The 9,444-nt window shown below is 38.5% G+C and overlaps 1 protein-coding gene across 1 annotated transcript in view; it reads left to right on the top strand.

Moving 5' to 3' along the window:
* Positions 1 to 9,444, top strand: part of LOC104910057 (transcription factor AP-2-delta-like) — a 142,489-nt gene that overhangs the window by 12,189 nt on the left and 120,856 nt on the right. The window lies entirely within an intron of this gene.

Below are 9,444 nucleotides of genomic sequence, written 5' to 3'. Positions count from 1 at the left end.
GAGCCCCCAGTACAAGAAAGACAGGGAGCTGTTGGAGAGGGTCCAGAGGAGAGTCACGAAGATGATCAGGGGGCTGGAGCCCTTTACATCACAATGCTGACTAAGTTGAAAGCTCAAACTTCCAGACGCAGGCCAGAGAAGAAGATAACCTTTCACTTGCACCATGATAAGACCAGGCCCCATCCTGGTTTGAAGACTGTGGAGCTCCTTGCCAATCTTGGCTGGACTGTCCTACCACACTTACTCTGCAGTACAAATTTGGCACCATCAGACTTTCCATTTGTTCAAGTAGATGAAAAATGGTCTGAGTGGGCAACATTTTCCTAGCAACATCAAATCGTAGCTACTGTGAAACTGTAGGTCATCTCCATTGGTGCAGATATTTATGAGCATGGCATGTGGGCTCTTTTTCATCGCTGCATGAACAGATAGATAATGGTGGTGACTATGTTGAAAAATAGTGTTTAGCAGCTGAGACTTTGCTCTATCAACAACTATTGTTGTGCTCCTTGTATTTGTTATAGTTTCCATTCAAATAAAAAGGATACACTACTTTGAAGGCAACCTATGTATATGCCACAGGTATCTCATATGGAGGAGCAAATGAGAAGTACTACAAATATTGTAAAACCAATAACACAATGATCTTATTCATGCTGGATGCCACCTATAAGCTGATGGAGAAAATGAAACCTGAAGAAGCAAGGAGGAAGAGAGAGACACCATAAGAAAAGGCAGACAGATATCTTTAAAATGATGAACCAAAATGTTGATTTGCCAGAAAACAGACAAAAACTACTAGAAGATTAAATTCTGTAGGTATATGAGAAATCACTCAGGAAACTGAGGAGCTTTACATAACTGAATCTAAATGATGGTTAATAGATTTAAAATGATGATAAATCTTCAAAATATTCAAGGAGGGGAAGTGAATGGTAGGCAGCATGAAGTGGACAGGGAAACTGAGCTACCAAAACCTGTCCTGGGTAGATAAATAAGACATTTGAGTGTAAATATTGATGTACATTGACATGAATCTCAGGTTTGTTGTGATGCTTTAAACCAGATTAATCTGATGTTGCTACCTATTTAAAGCTAGACAGGTGTTGTTCATTCATCATGTAGTCACATGCAAACCTTCCCAATAGTTTATTTAATAAATTCTTTGATTGAACCATTATCTTTGAATAAAACATCTTTCTTACTTTAATCCCACTGAAAACTCTCGTTTAAGAACATTTGTCTTTCTAGGAAGAATTGAGAGTGAATCTCAGAGAGAATGGTGGTGAGAGTAATATTACACTCCAGGTCAAATCCTCAGCTGGGGGAAATTATTGTAGTTTTATTAAAGTTACTGGTGCTTTGTTTCAAGAGAGTGATTCAAACCCTTTGGAAGTATTTTCATTGACTTCCTTGGGCTTTTGCACAGGTAAAGATCTGATTCTTCAAGTGGGAATTGATAGAATAAATGAAGATGGTAGTTGTGGGAAATGTGGGAAGTATTTGTCATGGAAGCTGTTGTCAAATATGAATCAGAAGAATTAGTGTCAGTTCAAAACTGAAACTAGTCCAGAATAAGAAGTATACAGTGAATTTTAACAGTAACAATGAATTTTTTTTACAAGAGTTAATGCATACAAAATACTTAGCTGGGAAAACATAAGCTTTGTCTATCTCTCATTTTATATGAACACATTCATTTTGCAATTCTCTGTGAATCCTACTGAAACAAAAATGTGTTTACAATGTTACATATTCCATAAAACATGTTTGCTACTCAGCAATCTGCTTCCTTCTCTTAAAATGTATTTTTCTGACAAACAATCATTAAACCTCACAACCACCGTGTGCAGATAAATGAAACTAGAGCAGATATTACCATTTGGTTGACACATTTGTTTTGACATTGTAAAAAGTGTTACGGTTTTTTTTGTTTATTAAAACTCTTTCCTTTTTTTCCTCAGAAACAATAATATGTTCCTGCAAATGCTGCAAAAGATCAAAAGCTGTTCAGATCATATTTACAGTACTAAAAGCACAATGAATGCCCCTGTAAATGACATGTAAATTACTGAACGATGATTCAACTTCAGTCAGCTTTGCAGATGAATTGAAGGACCTTAATTCCACTTTAGCTTAGAAATCTGATTATTCTACTACTTGTAAGAAATCAGCTTTAATCCTCTTTTTAGATGTCATTCAACAGGTTCTTTCTGCACAAAAGATGTAAGTGAATTTTCCTTTGTAATATCTTTTCAAATTCATTTTCTTTCCACAGGACGTTCTTAGAAATTATTTAAATCTGGCCTATCAAACCAATAACTCTCCTTTTCCATATCTATTCAAGACAAATAGTCAAAATTCATATCTTAACTTTCAGGATGGTATAATTCTGTTGATCTGGTTTTCATTCAATAGAAACAACATCAGAAGTTGGATCCCCCATAACATAACAGAAGAATGTGTATTTAATAAAACAAGAGAGTTATCTTCCTTCAGTGTTAAATTTGCTCTGGAAATAATGCAAACAAATATATATCCCTAAGTAAGTCTTGTAATCCATGTAAAATTGAAAAATTTAAAAATCTTTCATTGTCATTTTGGTTTAGTTCTTCAGTTTCCTTTATTCATGGAGTAATTCTGTGCTACACCAAGATGCTTCTAAATTAAGGACTGTCTTTTTGGCACTTAGCTGTACAGTAGATCCCAGTTCCTGATTAAAGATACACTTATCACAGGGAAATGTGTTTCTATTTGTGAAGAAAAGTGCTAAAAATCACAGGCTGGATGAGCAACATGTCCAGTGGGTGTAAAATCAACACGTCCTTTGGGAATTGTGCTTGTTTGCACCAATGGTGTATCTATTATCCCAGGTTAGGATGGTGTTATTTAAGAGAAATCTTCTAGACAGTCCACTTAAGCAAGAAAAAAAAAGAATGTAGCTTCACAGACCATGTGGCATTTAAGCACTTGTTCCTTCTGTTCCTTATGAGAGCTTTTCCTGTCTTGATGGCTGAAAGAAAGTGGTCAGAACTTCAAACAGTACAAAACTGCAAATGAGAGAAACTTCACTCATCATCAACATAGGAAAGTGAAATCCATGCCTGAGCTAGATTTGTGATACTACTGGCTTGCAGGTTAACAGCAGAAGCAGTTTACTGGCAAAGAGATTCCATGTGGCTGGAATCCAGAGACAGGAAGAAGGGGTGTGGGGTCAAAAGTGGGAAACTTATGCAAAGGACGAGGACTTCTAACTTTAAGCTTTACTGGGTGGCGAGAAGACAAGGAGATATTTTTTTCTGTACCATAGGAATGTTTCCTTTCTTGTAGACAATTCTGGGCCTCTTTGTAATTTTAATTATGGTATATACCATGGTAGTATTTTGTTTACCAAAGGAGACCAACCAAGAAGGCCTACAGCTTCTACTGCCAATTGCAGTAGAATATGTATTCTTTATATTGACCTGTTAGATAGGCTGCGACACATCAAAGAATCTCAGGATTAGGTAAAAGAGGGAGAAGTCTTTAAGCAAGTCCTGATGATTCAAGATTTCATCCTGTTTGTTGTATTTATTTTTCTCCAAGAAAGATGTAAAACTATAGGTATTTGTATTATGAGCAGTGTAATGAACAAATCAAGGTTCCCATTCTCCCAAGTAATGTACAACAATAAATACTCAGCCATCACCCAGCAGATCTTTTGGTACAAAGAAATAATAAAAAAAAAAAAGACATAAAGAGAAAGAGAAAGACATAAAAAGAGAAGGAGAAAAGGGTATAACACACATGCAAAAGATGAGGAATGTAGTAGTAACTTCATGATTTGTCCAAATGACCCAGAATGTCAGTACCAAAGGCAAGGAGTCATCGTAGGTCTCCCACATATTGCCCCAAATCTTTGCCTACCCCCACCCCAATCGCCCACTGTCCTATAGACACATGCAGTACCCACTGTGTCACATCTTGCAGCACACATCACAGTGACTTGGAAAATTCTCCCCTTGGTCTGTCAAGCATAAACTTAGAGAGTGTGCCTGTAACACAGTTCTAAAGGCTTTGAAAGCATTAAAGAGCCTGTCTGCTAAGGATGTGTTAAGGTCACAATACCAGGAACTGCTCTTGAAGGAGAGACATTTTTCTACGTGACTTTGACAACAAACAGCATCCAGCTATACTCTATAACAGGTGTAAATGACTTGCACCAACATTTCTCTTCCTAAAGTCCAGGGGCACCACTTGCAAATACAATCTAGAAGAAGCCGATAAAATTCAGTGACACAAATCATTAGTGTGACAACCCAGCCTGCAGAATAACAATAAATAATGCAAAGAAGATGCAAATGTACTTCATTTTAGCAAATGGCAACACAACCCCATTGAAAACACCTGCACCAACTTTGGACTAAAAGGGAATTCCTTTCAAGGCAGGAGAAGTCTTCACATTTAAAATGATTGTGTATAAAAATGATTAACCAACCCTATCTTTGGCCTGATGCTTTCAGTTTGATATGATGTGACCCGAATTTCTGCCCTAATGTAACTCTCTTATCTAGTCCTCATCCAAGCAGTCTCATGGGCAGCAGCGCTTATGCTTTGAATACGAGAAACTATTCTTTGCTTTTGAGGGGGAAAAAAAAAGCACAAGGCACAAAAGTCTCATGAAAAGACACCATTTATGTCAAGGGCAGGGTGATATTCAGGCAACCCCTCAAAAAATGAAATCAAACTGGCAGCTCTAGTAACCTTTAAATCCAGAGGAAAGTGTTCCACAAAATAAATAAACAAACAAGTAAATAAATGATAGGAATTGATTATAGGAAGACAAAAATGGGGGAAAAGATAAGAGTCAGAAGTCTTTCAAAAGGAAAATGGCTCTCAGGTCATCCTATTTGTGTCAAGTCTTTATTCTTTCCTGACATTATGTGTTGATCTGGATTGTTGAAGGAAATCTCAATATGATGAAATCCCTAGATGTCTGATTATTGTCCTAGTGACCTTGTGCCCATTTTGTTAATGCCAAGCATTAACAGAGGTATAAAATGGAACTTAATTTCACTCACCTCCCCTGAAAGTCCTTCAGGTGGGTTGTATTACTGATCCTTTCTGTAACAGGACAGTAATAGTAGTTGATATCTTCAACTACACCAAAGTGCATAATCTCTGTTCCATGCTATTAATTTTCTACTGATGGCTTTCTGAGCAGGCTTTCTGCCTGCACGTCTGGTCCATAGGTGTTCCTCAATACAATGAGTCTTCAAAGATGCTCTGGAGACACACTTGAGATGTCCTCCAGTTCTGCCTGGATTTGAGACTGCAGGGTCGATAACTACCAGGACTATGGGTCTAATCATGTTGGCTGCAGAAGGGACTGCAAATATATCATTTAATGTCCACAAGCATGATGGCTCGATGAGAGTAGTTTGACAGATTGTGTTAGTGAGGTGCATTAGTATGTGACTAGTCACACCTTCCTGACAGCAGAGCATGGTTAGAATCTCTGCTATAAAACCTGCGTAAGGGACAAAACCTCAGAAATTAGAGCACATAAGCAAAATCTGTTCACTCCTTCTCAGCCATTAAGCACATCATGCTTTATAAAACACTTTAGTATGCACATTCACAAAATCCATGCTAATACAGCAGATTTGTAGCAACCATTCTCAGACCCAGTTTTCAAGGAATAGCTCACTTCTGTGAAATCCAAATATTCTGAAAACAGAGTGGTCATGGTCAAAACTCTTCAGAAATTTAATGGAGATGCTTAATTTGTAATGCTACTCTGCTGAAAGCATTTATTGGATCAGAGGTCAAGTAATATGAACAGTCCATGTCCTCACCTTCTAAACAGTGCTTGAATCACAGTGGCTTACTGGGAATAGTGTCTGATTTTACTACATCCATTATTATGACTGAGAGTTGCTTGGAAGTTGATAGCAAAGGTGACATCCTTGTTTGCAGCCTAGTTGGGATTCTTAGGAGACTCTATCAGTGACTTTAAATAGGCCTTAATATTCAGAGGAGGGATAGAACAGTGTCCGAATTAAGTTAAGGAATTCACTATTCAGTGGCTGTGCTTGGAAAGGGAACCCGTCTGCTACAAGTATCTATGCCTTTGATCCAGTAGATAAAGGAATGTCACAGAACTAAGACAGCCAGAGACCACTCTGGCTGTGAAGACGAGTGATGTGGTCTGGCCACATTCACACTGTGTATCGCCAGGTCATCAGTACCCATCACTCATACAACTCTTTGTGTTTCTAAGGAATAATTGCTCAGCATGCACATACAAGTTTGTGCATGTTTCCATTCAAAGTCAAAATGAAGGTACTGCTGACACCCCTCAGAACGATGTAACAAACCTTTGCTGAACTAATCAACGTCAGTACATCCCCTTCCTCCATAGCAAGTGTCTAAATCATTGGTACATTCTAGTGATTTTTAGATATTCAGATCTCTTGAGAACTTACCTACATAACATATCACAAGTCACGGTGTAATGAATGGTTTTCTTTATGTTTGTTATTCCAGCAGCCAGAATGTCTTTCAATCAATTCCCAGGAACACTCTCCTTTCACAATATGCAGGAAGACTTACCAGGTAATAGAGGCTGAGAGAACTAGGTCTGTACAGCCTAGAGAAGAAAAGACTCGAGGGAGACCTGAGAGCAGTCTTCCAGTACCTAAAGGAGGCTATAAGAATGAAGGAAACAGATTTCTTTCCAGAGTCTGTTGTGGTAAGACATGGGGAAATGGATTCAAACTAAAGGAGGGAAGACTTAAGTTGGATGTAAGGAAGAAATTTTTTGCAATATGAATAGTGAGGCATTGGCACAGGTTGCCCAGAGGGGTGGTGGAAGTTTCATCCATGGAGACATTCAAGGTCAAGCTAGACCATGTTCTGATCATCTGATCTAGCTGCAGATCATAGAATCATAGAATCATAGAATCACAGAATCACAGGTTTGAAGGGACCACAGGTTCTAACCCCTCTACCACAGGCAGGGTTGCCAACCACTAAATCAAGTTGTCAAGGATCTCATCTAACCTGGCCTTTCCAGGAAAGGGGCATCTCATAATGTATGTATATCATAATGTATTCCTCTGGGCAACTTGTTTCAGCACTTCACCACTCTCTCAATGAAAAACTGCCCCCTGACGTCTAATCTAAATATTCCCTCCTTTAGTTTAAAATCATTCCCCCTTGTCCTATCACTATGTACCCATGTTAGAGTTGATTTCCCTCCTGTTTATAATCATCTTTCAAGTCTTGGAAGACCATAATGAAGTCTTCCTGCAGCATTCTGCTCTCTAGACTGAACAAGCCCAACCCCTTCAGCCTGTCCTCACAGGAGAGGCACTGCAGCCCTCTGAGCATCTTTATGGCCTTCCTCTGGATTCCCTCCAGAAGTTCCACATGTTTCCTGTATTGGAGGTCCCAGACCTGAACACACTACTCCAGATGGGGCCTCATTTGGGTAGAATAGATAGGGACAAGCCCCTCACTGTCCCTGCTGGCCACCCCTCTTCTGATGTACCCAGGATAACATTGGTCTCATGGGCTACAAGTGCACACTGCTTGCTTGTGTTAACCCTAACCCTAACTGTTACCCCGAAGTCCTTCTCAACAGGGTTACTCTCAAGGAGCTCTTCTCCCAGTCTGTACACATACCTGGAATTGCATCAGTCCAAATGCAATCCTTGCACTTTGCTCTGTTGAATTTCATTAGATTCTTAAGAACCCACCTTTCGAGTTTATCAAGGTCGCTCTGGATGGCATCCTTTCCTTCTGGTGAATCAACTGCACCACTCAGCTTGGTGTCATCAGCAAACTAGCTGAGGGTGCACTCAATCCTATCATCTATATCACTGATAAAGAGGTTAAAGAGTGCCTATCCCAAGACAGATCTCTGACAAACACCACTCGTTCACTGCAGGGAAGTTGGACTAGATGAACTGTAAGAGTCCCTTCCAACTCAAATGATTCTATGATTAATCCTAGCATAAGATACTCATTTCCGAATTCAAAATAACTTGGTGCCTAATGCCTTGAGTGTTACCCATGTCTCAATCCATAACTATTCCTTGCAGAACAATGTATTTTTTGATTCAGCTGGGTAAAATCCAAATTTATTCAGTACTGAAATTGTATTTCAGATTATTGTCATATGTGTGTTCAATTTAGTGACAGAGAGAGTGCACGGTGAATTTTATTCTGTATGCTGACATAAAGACACTGGCTCCTTGTTTTCTGTTGTTGTTTTTGTTGTTGCTGGTTGTTTTGTTTTGTTTTTTACTTTCCCTCAGAGGTGCTTATGCTGTTATTTCTAGAGGTTCATTGACTCAGGGTGGTAGCCAAGAGGAATTATTGTGAGATTAGTTGAAGTCACAGCAGAATTTCCAGTGAGACTTCTGTTAAGGGTGATAACTCCATTGATGCAACAAAAATGAATGGCTGAGGGTCATCCTGCCATTTCAAACAGCAAAGTGAACGGAGAACCTGATTACAGAACTTTCCTCAATTTCTTCTTTCCTGGTTATGAAAGATCCAGTCCCTGTTTCTAAGATATAATAAATGCACACAACTCCTCTGTTCAATTTTGTTCTTACAAAATTAAAGATGTTTGTGGAAATGTACTCACTGGCTTAAATGGGACCAGAATTTCCCTCTACACAACATTTGTCCTTCCCATTGAGAAGATCACAGTAAGGTATTTCTTCACCTGATTTCATTGGATTTATGGCTCCTGATCTCTATGTAGTAGAAGTTTTCTTCTTTTATATTTTTTGGGGAAAAAAAATTGCATTTTTAGCTGTTATTTTTAAAGTAGGATTACAAATGAATTGCATGCCTGTCATAGGGAAACTGAGGCTAAATGAGGAGATGACTTTAAAAAAAGACATCATCTCCCCTATCTTAAAACCTGTGTGATCTATGAATTTGGTCTGTTTTCCAAAGACAAAAGCTCCTTATCTCTCCATCATCATCATAATGAATAAGCAATAGGCAGTGGGAAGGAATGCTGTGCTCTAATTCATGCTGTTTTGTTTTGTTTTGTTTTACCTTAAAAGTCCCTTTGATATTTTTATACCACCAGACAGCAGCTAGCTCTTTTTTTTTCTACTTTTTTTTTTTTTTAACTTGTTCCCTCTGGACAAGTAGGATATTAATATTATCCCTGTAACAAGCAGCAGAAGGAATAAAACATCTAGGTAAATACTGCAAGCGAGATTAAAACTCTCTAGCTTTCTGATGTAACCTTGTGACATAGCGTTTCTAGTGAATTAAACCAAATGTACAAGTATTTAACGACTAATCCTTTTAAGTATTTTAATGCCCCAATGAAGATTTCTTATAGGGAGAGGCAAAGCATATGTGGTTTCCGTTAGAGTCTGCCTGCAGGCAGAGGATTGAGCAGATTGGCTTTTTTTCTTTTTTTTTTTTTCT

The sequence above is a fragment of the Meleagris gallopavo genome, chromosome 2 (genome assembly GCF_000146605.3).
Source record: "Meleagris gallopavo isolate NT-WF06-2002-E0010 breed Aviagen turkey brand Nicholas breeding stock chromosome 2, Turkey_5.1, whole genome shotgun sequence".
NCBI classification, from domain to species: domain Eukaryota; kingdom Metazoa; phylum Chordata; class Aves; order Galliformes; family Phasianidae; genus Meleagris; species Meleagris gallopavo.
Note: the sequence above shows the minus strand (reverse complement) of the source record. Positions and strands in the feature narration are given on the sequence as shown.